The sequence below is a fragment of the Monodelphis domestica genome, chromosome 2, assembly GCF_027887165.1.
Source record: "Monodelphis domestica isolate mMonDom1 chromosome 2, mMonDom1.pri, whole genome shotgun sequence".
Classification (NCBI taxonomy): Eukaryota; Metazoa; Chordata; class Mammalia; order Didelphimorphia; family Didelphidae; genus Monodelphis; species Monodelphis domestica.
This window is the reverse complement of record NC_077228.1, coordinates 471,578,995-471,594,719: the sequence shown is the minus strand read 5'-3', so window position 1 is coordinate 471,594,719 and position 15,725 is coordinate 471,578,995. Positions and strand designations below refer to the sequence as shown.

Sequence of the window (15,725 nt, the reverse complement as noted above, 5' to 3'; positions counted from 1 at the left end):
TAACAGTCAGAATTCCAAGGTGGATATATCCCAGTGAGCAAAGAAGTACTGAGAAGCCAGGGCACCCTTATGAGGGCTTCAGGGAGAGGAACAATGACACTTTGGAATTGGAATTGAGGCAAACTGTGAACCTAATCCTCCTCTCCTATCCAGAGACTGAGTTGGAGCAAGGAGGATTATTCTCCTGAGTTGTTAGAAAGAAAAGTTTGTATTTTTAATCTATCTATACCTTTGAATTAAAAATGTCTTTGTAAATTCCAATCTGACTGCTAAATAGTTAAGTTAAACCAAGGTGCTTGGATCCCCAAAATTAGGAGAACACAATTAGTGAGGATGTTAACTGATGTCAGAGATGAGAAACTTGAAAACTTGGGGGAGGTCTGAAATATAAACTCTGTCCCTCATGAAATTGGCAGAGGACCGAGGAGGTGAAGAGAATTTCAGATACAGAGTCAAGTATCCATGATAAACGTTGTTTCATTTGTCCATGAAATCCTTCCTTTCTATCCCCACTACTATACTCTCCTTTACAATCATCCCTGGATCTTCTCATCTCTAATAATAGCCTAATATCTGATCTCCTAGTTTCTAGTCTCTGACCCCAAAGAATCTATCTTCAGGTTAAAATAATGTTCCTAATTTTTAGTTGAATCACATCACTTCCCTCCTCAATCTTTCAGTGATTTCCCATTGCCTATCAAATAAAATAACTCCTCCAGATCGTATTCAAAGTTCTATATATTTGGGTTCCAGCCTTTCTTATCTCCTGTCTCTATCCTCTATGGTATCCATACTGGAATAATTACTGTTTGTCTATATTTTCTTGTTCTTTCTCACCTCTGTGCTTTTATAAAATCAGGCATGTCAGAATGAAGTAGGCCCCTTCTCCATCTCCACATGTTGACAATCTATTCATCATTCAATGACCAATTGAGTGATCCCTCCCAGCTAAAAGAAATTTCACTCTCCTTGAATTCCTCTGGCTATCAATTTGATTTTTCCTTTTTACTTAGTCATTTTTAACTTCTTTTACATTTATGTATGAGCATGATTCAGCCTCAATAAATGGTGGATTTTTGGGGTCCAAGGACTTATTTATTTTCTTCTTTGTATCCTCAGAGCACAGCATCACTTTGAAGGAATTAAATACTCATCAAATTGAATTAATGATGACATTGATGATGAGGTTAGAGTACTTGGGTTAAGTCCCTCTTCCAATATTTTATTGTCATATTTGAGCAAGATACTTGACCTCTTTGAAACTCAGTTTCCTCAGCTATAAAATAAGGGGGCTGAACTAGGTGATTCTAAGATCTCTTTCAACTCTATGTCCAGGATCTTTTGTCAGAAGGAACATGGTATAGTGACTAGAGATGGCTCTGGAATAAATAAGAGTGATATGATCAAATTTTGCCTCTGACATTCTGGCTATGTAAACCTGGGAAAAGTCACTCTGGGATTTTTTTTAGTGATGAAATCATATATCCAGAAACAATGATGATGAAGATAATGAAGATAACATATTTATATAATGAATTAAGGTTTGTAAAACACTTTTGTCACAATGGGAGATATGAGCTCGCTTTGTTGGATAGTTGCCTTTGTTCAGTATTTCTGTAGACACAGTCCAGATATATGCTGTTTTCTAGAAACCTGCATCACTATAATTATTAAAACTTATAGAACTATATGTCTCTCTGGTATGCTTTACAAAATTTTAAGCACAGTGCTCTATAGTTCATAGCTATTAAATAACTGATATTTAGTGATGATTCTGGTGAAATACAAGCATTTTAAAATGAAATACGGAGTATGTATAATGTATTTTAATATCTATAATTTGAAATCTATGATTCAAATGCCATAGTTTAGATGAGAAACCTGACAGATTTCTTGTAATACAATTCAAATGACTAGAATACTCACATGCAATACATATTGTTTAAAATTATGTCTTTATTCCATTAATGCAAAATATAGCAAAGGGAACTTGGAACAAGTCTTCCATTTTAAAGTAAAAAACTGATCTTTGAAAATGATACCCCTTTAAATGCACAGTAGTATTTTATTAGCTGGGCTCACTATTATTACCTTTCCTTTCAAATTCAATTTGAGATCTACTGTGAAAAAATCCACACGTTCAAATACATTAGCATTCTTCAGGTTAAGACAGATTATACCTATACACTGACCTCTATTTTGAATCAATTTCAGGGCTTTAAATGATTAAGGCTTGAAATAAATGATTGAATATGCCTTGTGAGAAAATGTATAAGGAATAAAAAAGATGGCAAATATATAGTTTTTCCTTTGAGAATAGAAACAGACTTATCCTGGTAATAGATACCAGAATGATTATCTAGCAATAGTTTCCAGTGAAGACTTTTCTCTTTCAGAAATTTGTTTTCATGTTTCTGACAATCTCTGATTGTCTCAACTTGTTTTTTTTCTTTGAAGAACTTAATTTCAGTAAAGAATAAAACAAGCTATTATACCCCTTAACTGGGTGTGTTTTAATCCACATTGAGAGAAGTTTAATGTCTAACAAGAGATAATCAAATGCAGGAATAAAGAGGAAGAGGATTAAAATACCACAAGGTGTCAGTTGACAGAAGGGAAAGTATGCAACTGGGTTTCAATCAAAGTAGTAAATGTTGCTTAATTTGGGGTATGACTATCATCCTTTTGAAGCACAGTGAATAAGAGCCTTCTTTTCATGGCTTTTCATGTTCAGTTCAGTTCCTGCATTTTAGACTTTTGATTTGGATTAAGCCAACCCATTTCATTTAAAATATCAAACCTGTGGAGAAGTTTAGAGCCCCAACTCAGGGAATTCTAGTCTGGTCTAGAGATAAGAACTTAGTTCACACTTTGGGATTGTTGATAGTACTAAGTAGTGATCATTTTGCCTATAGCTCAGGGTGGAGCTCCAAGATAGGGCATTCAAAGCTGTGGCTGATTGGATCAAGTACACAGTCCTGACATGAGCAAGATCAGAGTGAGATCAAAAGCCTATACCTAAGTCTGAGGCAAGTCTTCAAGCTATCAGCATCTTAATGGTCAGTTGAATCAGCAGAGGGAGGGGGCTCTCAGAGCTCAGAGCCCTCAGGCCATCACATCACCCCCCCAAAGCCTACCTATAATTAGATATGAAAAATGAGCAAAAATAGCACCTAATGAAAGAATTTTCATGTAGAAAAAGTAGGTGGTACAGACAAAGAAGGAGATAATGAAAGCAAAGGAAACACACGCACAATGTTCAAAAGAAAAATATGGGTTGGATATAGATTCTGGAAGAACTCAAAAAAAACTTCAAAAACCAATTAAGAGAGGCAGAGGAAAAGTTGGAAAGAGAAATGAAACTGATGCAAGGAGAAATGAGCCAATTGAAAAAAGGAGAACTAAAAACTGATAGAGGAAAATCAGGCTTTTAAAAGCAGAACTGACCATCTGTAAACTAATAATTTCCTAAGAAATCCAGAAACAATAAAGCAGGATCAAAGGAATGAGAAAACAGAGGAAAACATGAAATATTTTATTGAAAATACAACTGACCTAGAAAATAGAAAGGCATGATGATGGGAAATTTTGGATATCATATTATAAGAAATTATCAAAGATAACTGCTTGGAGATCCTTGGACAAGAAAATAAACTTGAAATTGAAATAATTCACAAATCACCTCCAGAAAGAAATCCTCAAGTTAAATTCAAGAGCCACTAAGTGAAGGAGAAAATACTTCAAAGAGCTGGAAATAAAGCACTCAAATACCATGAAGCTATAATCAGGATCACACAAGACCTAGCAGCTTCTACATTAAAAGATTGAAAGGCATGAAATATGATATTCAGGAAGGCAAAACACACAACTCAGAGTCACCTATTCAGCAAAAGCAAGTGTATTCTTTTTAGGGGGAAATGGGCATTAAATATGATAGAAGATTTCTAAGCATTCCTGAGGAAGAAGCTATACCTAAAAAAAAATCTGAAGTCCAAACATTAAACAAAAGAGAAGCCCAAAAGGTAAATATGATAGAGAAAATTTAAGGAACTCATTAAGAGCAAAATGTTTTTATGTATACATGGAAAGAGGATTTCTGTAATTCTCCAAAATTACTCTTAGTAGTAGAGAAGATAGAAGGAATTTACTCAGAATAAGGGTGGAAAAGTAATCTGATTATGATGATATGATGGAATGATATGGAATGATATGTATGTATGATATGATAGGTATACATATGAACGATATTTTTAAAAAATCAACCAAGGGCTGAAAGACAGGGTTGAACGGAGAGCAAAGGGAAGGGAGAGATAGAATGGAGTAGATTATATAATGTAAAGAGGCATAAAAATAATTATAGAGAGGGAAGGATAAGGGTGGTGATGGGCAAAGCTTAAACTTTACTCTCATCGTAAAGGGCTCAGAGAGGATAAAAAAGTATACTCAGTGGAGTATTGAGTTCTATCTTACCCCATAGAGAAGTAGAAGGGGAATAAGACAAGGGGGAAAGGAGGTAATTGGAGGGAGGAGGATCTGGAGTGAGGTATCAAAAAGCAAAACACTGGTTAGGAGGAACAGAGAGAAAGGGAATAGAGAAACATTTAAAGGGAATAATATGATGGAGGGCAATAGAGTTAATAATCATAAAGCTGAATGGGAATGGGATGAACTCACCCGTCAAACAAAAGCTGATAGCAGAGTGGATTAAAAACTAGAATACTATATGTTGTTTACAAGAAACACTTGAGGCAGGGAGACACACAAAGATTCAAGGTAAAAGGCCAGAGCAGAATTTATTATGCATCATCTAAAGTAAAAAAAGGCAGGAGTAGCAATCATGATACCAGACTAAGCTAAAGTAGAAAATGATCAGATTAAAAGAGATAAGGAAGTAATTATATTTTGCTAAATGGTACAATGAAGTAATATCATTACTAAACATTTATGCACCAAATGATATAGCATCTAGATTTCTAAAGGAAAAATTAAAGGAACTCAAGGAGGAAATAGATAGTAAGATCACACTAGTAGGGGAGCTCAACTTTCCCCTTTCAGTACTAGATAAATTGAACCAAAAACTAAATAAGAAGGAAATATAGAAAGTGAATGAAATGCTAGAAAAATTAGTTAATAGGTATCTGGAGAAAACTGAACAGGGATAAAAATGAATATACCTTCTTCTCAGCAGTACATGGTATATACACAAAGATTGATGACGTACAAGGCCATAGAAATATTGCAAATGGATGTAGAAAAGCAGAAATAATAAATGCAACTTTGCAGAGCAAAATTGAAGGGTACAAGAAAGACCACATAAATCATAAGCATTTTTGTATATTTCCAACAAAACTCAGCAGCAGTGGTAGAAAGAGAAACTCCACTTAAAATCACTCTAGACAATATAAAATATTTAGCAATCTATCTACCAAAACAAACACAGGAATTATATGAACAAAACTATAAAACACTTTTCACACAATTAAAACTAGATCTGAATAATTGGAAAAACATTAATTCCTTATTGGTAGGTGAAGCTAACATAATAAAAATGACAAGTGCTGTAGCTATCAAAATACCAATAAAAACTTTTTTATAGTACAGAATTAGAAAAAAAAAGTTATCACAAAGTTCATCTGGAAGAACAAAAGATCAAGAATATCAAGGAGAATAATAAAAATATGAAAGATGGTGGCCTACCAATACCAGATCTTAAAGTGTACTAGAAAGCAGAGCTCATCATAACAGTATGGCTCTGGCTAAGAGTCTGAAGAGTGAATCAATGTGATAGACTAGGCGTAAATGACCTCAGCAAGCTAGTATATAATAAGCCCAACAATCCCAGCTCTGGGGACAAGAATTCACTATTTGACAAAAAACTGCTGGGAAAATTAGAAAACAGTATGGGAAAAATTAGATTTAGATCAACATCTTACATCCTATCCCAAAATAAATTCAAAAGGGGTAAATGACAAATATAAAAAGTGAAATTATAAATAAGTTAGGTGAACATAGAATAATATACCTGTCAGTTCTGTGGGAAAGGAAGGAATTAAGACCAAGCAAGAGATAGAGAACATTACAAAATGTAAAATGAATTACTTTGATTATATCAAATTTAAAAGGGTTTTTTTTACAAACAAAACCAATGCAACCAAAATTAGAAGAAAAGCTAGAAACTAGTAAAACATTTTTATAACAAAACTCTCTGACAAAGGTTTAACTTACCAAATACATAAGGAACTAAGTCAAATTTACAAAAAAAAATATCCCATTCCCCAATTGAAAAATGGTCAAGGGACACGATTAGGCAGTTTTCACATGAAGAAATTAAAACTATCAATAAGCACATGAAAAACATGTTCTAAATCCATCCTGATTAGAGAAATTCAAATTAAAATAACTCTGAGGTACCACCTTACACTTATCAGACCGGCCAATATGCGGCAAAGGAAAGTGATAAATTTTGGAGGGGATGTATCAAAATTGGGACACTAATACACTGTTAGTGAAGTTGAATTGGTCTCAATTTCTCTGCCACACACATCGCCATAACTCACTTCCTTGAACTTGCAGGAGGACAGGGACAAGTCAAATAAAATGGGATGAGAGCTATAATACTAGAAAGATTCCTCTAAGAAATGAGAAAAAGAATCCTTTTGAGTATTTGAACATCTTTCGTTAACTGAGTGAAATAAACTCCCTTTACCTTACACTATTAAGAAATTTAAAATGTTGCCTAAGCCCCCCCCCAAAACTGTTACTTGTGTGTTAGAGAGAGAGAAAGACAGACAGATAGACAGACTGATAGATGAATAGATAGATAGATAGATAGATAGATAGATAGATAGATAGATAGATAGATAGATAGATAGATAGATAGATAGATAGATAGAAGTAAGGACAAGTAATAAGATATATAAACCAAATAGTTCAGTAAAATTTTTTCCACATTATTAAAATTCCCTCAGGAGAAACAGTTTGTGAAGCAGACATACAAATCATCTGTCATAAGCTAAGTTCAAAGAGATTTTAAATGGTGCCGGAATGGCATATAGTTCAAAATTGCAGTAGGGAATATATTTCACAGTGGTACACCAGTGCTATGAATGGCACAGCTGCTCCTTACTCAAAGATTATGTCCATGATGTCTTGCTGATATTGGCAACAACCTGGAAAACTTTAATTTCCAAAGTAAAAATGCTAATTTAAACCAGTTAAATTTTATTAAACCTCCAGGTGATCAAACATCTTTAATTTTTAATCATTTAATCAACCAAAACACATTTGTCATTGCAGAAAAGGCTCCTCCCTGCTTACCATTCCCACCCACACATACACACACACTTAGTCTTAGAACCCTCCTGCTTTTCATGGTGGTATTTCAAATCTGGAAATGAAAAAGGAACATTTCCAGGCCCACCATATGTAACTCTCCAATCTGGGTTGCTAATGGGGAAAGAGAAACAGCTGAAAACAGTGTCCTTTGGAAACCAGGCAGGTGTAAGGAGCTTTTTACTCCAGGCAACTGAGCAGTATGGGAACAAAATTTATAATTTATAAAACCCAGAGGGAGAGTTTTTCCTAAGTATTCTTGAGTTCACTTTTTTTTCCTTCTGTTCATTTGATGATGAGAATATCAAGATCATCAAATGTACGTTGTCTCTAGAACTATAGTAGAAAAGAAAGCACAGATAGAGGAAAGAACATTTTTACAGGAAAAAGAGGGCTTAAATCAGCAACATTGGAACACTTTGAGTTCCTTGAAAAATCTAGTTCAAAGAAATTTGCTTCATAGAAGGGATTGAAAGAGAAGAGAACATGGATTTAGAGCTGGAAAGGAACCCTGAGTCCATTGAGCACAGGCTCCTCATTTTATAAATTATGAAAGTTAGGTAACAGTAATGAAAGGATCCAGGAAAACTATGAGATTCCCAATGAAAAAGGGAATTCATTGCCATGGATGGGATTGAAACATACAATTCTTCACTTTATTTCCCCCATGATTTTCTTCTCCATTATAAATGCCATGTCTTTCATAACATGATGAACATGGACATATGTACTGTATGATAACACATGTACAACCTATATTATAATACCTGCTGTCTTAAGGAGCAGGAAGAGGTGGAAGGGAGGCATGGATTACAACCTGTCAGAAAACTATTATTAAAAATTCTATCTAAATGTAATCTGGAAAAAATAAAAATAAATCAAAGGAATAAATCTCTAATAGGAAAAATAAGTGAGGAACAGAGAAGTTAAATGACTTGTCCAAGGAGTAAACTATCCAAAGTAGATTTTGAACCCATTTTTTACTCCAAGTCCAATGATCTTTCCATTATATCATATAAACTGGCGAACCTCTGTGTCTATAGAATAGTTTTCTGATAATCATAGAGGGAAGGCACTAGCATTAACAGTAATTGTGAAAGGCTTCTTGTAAAACAGGCTTGAAGGATTTCTTGTAAAACGTGTTTGTAACTGATACTTGAAGAATTGTAAGGGAGATAATTCTAGACATGAGTAATAGCAGGTGAAAATATGGAGTTGTGAAATAGAATGTCTTGTGCATGAAAAAGCAAAGAATCCACTGTCACTAGATTACAGAGTATGTGAGGGGAAATAAAGTACTATAAACAAAGATTAGAAAGGTGGGAAAAGCCCATATTATGAAGGGATTTAAAAGCCAAATTGCATTTAATGTTTGATCATGGAGATACTCAATAACCCCTGCAGTTTACTGGGGGAAGTAAAATGGTCACACCTGAACTGCAAGATCAGTTTGCTCCTTGGATAGAGAATAAACGAGATTGAAAATGGCTAAACAACAATGCTTTGTAGTTTATAAGACACCAGGTTACTAATTTCATTATAATATTTGACAGCAATGGGAGAGAATTATGTTCAGGGTGTGTGTGTTTGCTAGCTTACATCATTTTTATTTTTTTTTACCAATTATATATAATAAATCTCTACATAAATTTTCCAAAGTTATATGATCCAAATTGTTTCTCTTTCTCCCTTTCCTCTACCCTCCAAGAGTTGGCAAGTAATTTAATCTGGGTTATACATATATCATCCTGTAAAACATGTTTCCATATTATTCATTTTTGTAATTGAATAATCTTATAAAATCAAACCCCCCCAAATAAAATCCCAAATAAATAGGTTAAAAATAAAAAAAAATAAGTCATTTGATGAAAGTCAAGTGAAACTATAATAGAAACAATCAAGAAACACAGAAAGTGTTTACCCTAGAATCACGAAGGTCTAAGTTCAAATCTAGCCTCAGACACTTTAACTGTGTGATTCTGGGTAAGTCATTTAACACATCTCAGTTTTCCTCATCTCTAAAATGAGGCTGATAATAATAGCATCTACATTTCAGAGTTGCCATAAAGACAAAATGAGGTATCTGTAAAGTACTTTTCAAAACTTGAAGTACTTTGTAAATTCCAGTTATTATTATTAAAGCCGGAACGTATAGAGTGTTTAAGGTTTACAAAACACTTTAAATACGTTATTTTATTTGAACCTCAGAACAACTCATTATGGTTGTTCAGATGTTTCTTTTGTGTTGGAACCTTAATGACCCCAACTGGAGTTTTGTTGGCAAAGATTCTGAAGTAACTGGCCATTTCCTTTTCTAGGCAAACAGATTTAAGTGGGATGCCTGGGGTCACACAACTAGTCAGTATTTGAGGCAAGATTTGAACTCATATTTTCCTGACTCCAAGACTGCAGCTCTTATCCATTGTGCCACTAAGTGCCCCAAGTAAGAGATGAGTAAATGCCCTTAATAGTATCACCTACCTCTCAGAGCTAACGTGTGAAGATAATTATTATCACTGGAATTTTTGTAGTTTTAAGGATTTCCAAACCACTTTACATACATTATTTCATCTGAACCTCACAACAACTCTGGGCTAGAACTCAAGTCAAGGGCTATGTATGGGTTTATATTTCAGCTTTGACATTCCCAACACAGGTAAAGGTGGGCAAGTCATTTTGCTTCCTCTTAAACAGTTTTCAATTTGACAAAATGAGTGTTTTGGATGATATGATTTTTAAGGTTCCTTCTAGCTCAAGCTCTATGAGTCAACGATTCTCTGCCCCTCAATCCATGCCATACATCTTTATAGATAAGAGGGGATGGTCATAGAAAGGTTGCCTAGGGTCATATAGCTAGTAATTGGATTTGTTTGTTAAGTTGTCTCTGATTCTCTGTGATCCCATTTGGGGTTTTCTAGGCAAAGATCCTAGAGTGGTTCACCCATTTCCTTTTTCATTTTACCTTCTTATTATATGGTTTAGTGGCATGGTCCTTTTGGAAATACAAAGTTCTTTCGATAACATAAAAAAAAAATACCCTGAAGCAGTCCAATCCAGATTTTTTCCAATTCTTTTTTAAGGAAACATGTTTAGACTTTTGCACATTTCTTCTGATCTGGTTTCCCAAGACATGACAGGCAGACAGACAGACAGACACACACACACACACATTAAACCTACTTTGACATCTGCAGTCTTATGACTGGGACACCTACAGTTCTAAGTCTATTTTAATTTTTCTAAAAGGAAATGGCATAAAAGTAACTTTTGAGAATGAAAATCTGCCAATACTACTGTCAAAGACAATTCAGAAATATCATAGCAGCCAAATGAAACTTTTGGCAGATGTTGCCTAAATTGTCTATTTTGACCATGAGAAGAGCTCCATGGTCATTGAATCTAATTCTAGGATCTTTGAGGCCAAAGACCAAAATTCATTAACCTTTTGACCCTTCCACTAGCCATGTCCATTGCTGTGTCTAGCACAGGTCGATCTGGCTTGAAATAAGAATGGCAGGAGACAGTGAATGGCAATGATGGCAAGCATTGCTTTGGCTTGGATTTCAGCCATAGCAGCTGCAGAAGCTGACAGTCAATATCATTTTGAGGTTTACATAAATTCTTTCTTTCATATGCTTGCACAGAGAGAAGGATTTATGTACTGGCTACACTTAGGGGAAATCATTCTGCTCCTCCTGAGCATGAAGGGAAGGTATAAAAAGGATCCGGCTTTGAAAGCAACAGAAAGGAATCTCATTGTGTTTCTGGTTGTGTGCATTTGTGTAATGTATTCACAGGTGTGTCTGAGTGAATACCTGGCCCTTCATGTTGCTCTAACTAGATAAACTGATGTCAACTCATCATGGGATAAACATATCACAAAATATTTTTAAAGAAAAAAAATTTATTTTGTGGAAAATAAAAGCAGAAACTGAGAACCCAGATTCCAGAAAACTCCTGAAAAATGTCTTTGGTTCCTTAAAAAATATTGTATATGTCTCTACCACATCCTCCCCTTCCCTTCCCTTTGTTTCCCTCCCTCCCCATCCCCAAGAGCCCTTTTCTAAGTATTTTCCTCCTTTCCCCTCCCCAACCCTAACTTCTGACTTTCATCTTCCTTTTGCCTTTATTTGTTTTCTATTTTACTTGTCCATTACACCATTTCTTTCTTTTTTGTTACCATTTGTAACTTTTTTGTCTCCTGAGACAAAAGTCCTGTCCCCCTCCCCTCTTCCCCAGCATGCCTAAAAAAAATTATCTAACCCTTCCTCCCAGGGACTAACTAAACTTTTCCGAAAAGTTTCCCCTCTAAGAATTGAAGAATTTAATCTGCTCTATTCCCACCAAAAGACAGAAATACCTTTGGTAAGATTCCCTCCCAATTCCTACCCACCCTAACCCAACTGAGTTGATAAAGAGTCTTCTCTATAGCTTCCTTACCCTATAATAAAACCCTCTTTTCCTCCATTTATCTTTTTACTACTCACATGCTCATCTCAATAAAATCTACCTCTTCCAGAAAAAAAGTCTTCCCTCCCACCTTGTGTCTTTATCCTAAAATACAGGAACTTTATCTTTGATAATCTCCTTAGCTAGGTCTAACCCTTTCTTATTCCCCCAAGGAAGCCCTGAACTTTGTACACTTCTACCTTTAACTATAGCATGTATGTTAACCCTCTGGGAAACATTAAAAAAGCCCTTTCTCCCCTTCAGTTTCCTTCTCTCTGGAAGAGAGGTCACTACCCCCTTCTACCAGCAATCTCCTCACCTCACCCCCTTCCCTCCCCTAGTTATCCCTCCTCCAACCAGCGGAGGAGGGCATTCAGCTCTGACACACTGGCATCAAGGATGTTCTCTGCTGTGGTCTTGCCATGCTGCTCCTTGAGGTGCCATCGAATGGCAGGTTTATGGGCAAAATGCCCATCACAGTAAGAGCAACGGTACGGCCGAGCCCCAGAGTGCAGATTGAGGTCGTCCTGTACGGTAGACTTCTGCGAGAAGCACTTGCCACAAATACCACAGGAGTGTGATTTGACACCTCGGTGGACATTCATGTGATGGTTGATGTTGCTGCTATGGTTCAACTGCTTCCCACATTGAGGGCACATAAGGATGAAGTGTTGAGCTCTCACATGGAACACAAGCTTTTCCACACCCTGAAACACGTCTGGGCACTTGGTACACTTGATGTTCTTCAGTGGGTTACCCACGGGAGAGCCCCCTAGATAGGGCTCTGGATGCCCCCATAATTCCCACTAACTCCACTGCTTCGGGACATAGTGGCTGCTGCCAGGACTTCATCTCCCAGCCCGAGTATTATGCCCTCTCCCACTCAACCTCCAGGAAACATCAACAGACTGTCCCCCCTCTGTGTCTTCTGTCAGGCTGTAAGAGGCCTTCCCTACCCCCTGAGGTGCTGTGCTACCATCAGGGGCATCAATAGTTTCTCCAACCTCATTGATGAGGGGTCCACTACTTCTTCCAAGGCCAAGATCCCCTCCAAGGTTAAGGTTCCCCCCAAGACCAAGGCTCCCTCCAGGGGGCTTAAGCCTCTGTGCCACCTCCAATACTGATTCCACTTTGACAATGCAGATATCTGACATATCCTCTTCTTCATCTTCTTCCTCTAGTTCAAGGTCTTCATCTAGGGGGAATTCCAGTTTCACTGGCCGGAGAAGAGGAGGTGGAGGTGGGGGCTTGGGAGTTGGCTTTGGGGTTCAGGCAAGTGGGAGGAGTGACTTGGTAGAAGTGAGTCCAGTTAATCCATTCCTTCCACCAATTCCATCCTCTTTCAGGTCAATCTTGGGATCAATGACTTGGCTCAAAGCATTTCTACATTTTTCTACCACATGCTCCATTTGGAGGTAGGACGCTGCAGTCAGGTAGTTGACAATGTCAGGGACAGCAAACGCTAGAGCTCCAGTATGGCAGGAGAGGAGGAGGTCAGCCACGATTCTGGCACTGTGCATTAGTGACACTTGTAGTTCTGAACTGGGATTGAGGAGAAACTGGTCATGAAGAAATGGGGAGCAGGCTGTGAAGATTATCTTGTGACCCGAAACTTGAAGCTGTCAGCTACCATGGTGACATCATCGCAGAAGTGCTCCTCTGCCCGGAGCTGGTTCATATTTCGAAGGGTGGCAGCCTCATGCCCTGGGAGCTGGAATTGCAAGACTTCCACTCCAGATGCCATGGTGCTAGGTGTGATAGGGAGTATTTTTCCCTTAATTACCCCCACCCCGACCCCCGGGGGCCAGCACACACTGGCAGGACTGAGTGATGCCAAAATATTTTTTTAAAGAAGGAAAATATTATTTTTTTCTTGCTTGGTACTTGCAAAGCTCATTTTAAGGAGTTTAACATAATCTTTTGTATTGCAGTTATTTGTATATTTATTTCTTTTGTCAATTGGTAAGTTCCTTAAAGAAAATGTCTTCTATAAATCTCCTAGGCACCTAACACTGAAGTCTGCATATAGGAAGTACTAAATAAAGTGATAAATGAATTAATAATATTTGAATACTCAAAAGGATTTGGGCAGCTTGGCATTGTAGTGGGTATAAGACTGGGCTTAGAACCAGAAAGACCCATCTTCATGAGTTTAAATCACCTGTGTGACTATGGGAAAATCACTTAACCTTGTTTGCCTCGGTCCCTTATCAATAAAATTATGAATAGAGAGAGAGAAATGGAAAACCACTCCACTATGTCTTCCATGAAAATCCCCAATGGGGTCACAAGGAGTCAGACACAACTGAAACTACTAAACAAAAACCACAAAAGAATCCATCAACTTAGTGATGCGGATATTCCTTCTACAATGCCTGTAACCACTGATGCAAGCTTATTTATCCTTTGTGATACTATGTGCTCCATTAGTTCATTGCAGAAATGAGGCTCACACTATTTCCCTTTGTATTATAGGCTTTCATGGTTAAATATGTCTATTAAATATCGATAAATTGTATAATATAATACAACACAATGCAATGTAATATAATATAATATGATATATGATATAATATAAATAGTATAAAATTTTTACATTTTTATTCAAAATGATATAAATGTAAAATGTAAAAAATTAAAAGTAGAATTAAAAGTAGAAAGTAGAATATATAATATACTATAATATTAAAGTATATTATAGAATATAGTATATAATATAGTAATATAATTTACATAGGATAATATATAACATATATTATAGTATATGTTATATAAATAGTATAAAATTGTACATTTTTATTCAAAATGATATAAATGTAAAAAAATTAAAAGTAGAAATTTAGTTACATTTAATGAGTTCAACATGAGCCCTGAAAACTATTTTAACTAAGAACATTATGGAACATATGTGATATTTCAAAGATGGAGAATTTCAACCTTGCCTAGTAAGAATAAATTAAGTACTCAGTACAAAGCATCTTTATAGTCACATACACACCCTTAGTATAAGGTTTCAAGTAAGAACGCATATGTGAATTTGTGTCTATTTGATATTTCATTCCTTCTTTCCCTCAATCAAAACAAATGTTTACATTTATTGGATTTGGGGTGATTTGATTAAATTAAATAAGAATAATGATCAGGCTTAATCCCAGAGGACACTTAAACTGTACACTTAATTGCTGGTATAGGGAAGGGGGAGGAAGAGGGAGAGAAGATGTTCCTGTCTGAACTAAAGAAGGAAGGAACTAGTCATATTTAAAATATTAACATAAATCCTTGGTACCATACAAACTTCTAGCATACATTTCTCTCCCCCAAATCCAAAGATGTTTTTGGAGAAGGAAGGGCTTCCTAAAATTCTTCTGAAGCAAGTAAGTACCAGCTCCTGAAAATATGGGGGGAGGGGGTTCAATCTTGCTTCTTCTGAGGCTATCATCCAAAATGGAAGACACTGTGGAGTCCAATCATCATCAACCAATAAAATGAATAATAAGTATAAAAATGGATTCTTTTGTAAAATATTTAGGATTAATTCAATAGTAAAGATTTTAGTTTCCTTTCTTGTGGTATTTATATTTGGCTAGACTTTGAAAAAAAAAACATTTAGTGTCACTGACTAGTTTTGACCTTGGGTTTTCCTGACTCCAGGTCCAGTAGCCTATATGCAGCAACGCTAACTGCTTCCTAGGATGGCTTTTTTATCTTTGCCAGTTTTCTGCCAGTGGGATGAGTCCTCAGAGTTATTTTGATTCACATTTCTCTTATTATTAGCAATTTGTTTTATTGTCAAACCTTGGTAGGAATTCCCTCTCTGATTTTACAATGGCATGATTGATAGAAAATTGATTATTTTGGAGGAATTCTATCCCCCCATGTAACTTGAGTATGACTATAGCATGAATATTTTAATACAATTACTCTGATTTCAATGCACCAATTAA

General features: G+C 36.1%; 1 pseudogene; it reads right to left on the bottom strand.

The window, feature by feature from the left end:
* Positions 1-12,122: 12,122 nt before the first annotated feature.
* LOC100032990 (zinc finger and BTB domain-containing protein 12-like) lies at positions 12,123-13,525 on the bottom strand (annotated as a pseudogene).
* Positions 13,526-15,725: the final 2,200 nt, after the last annotated feature.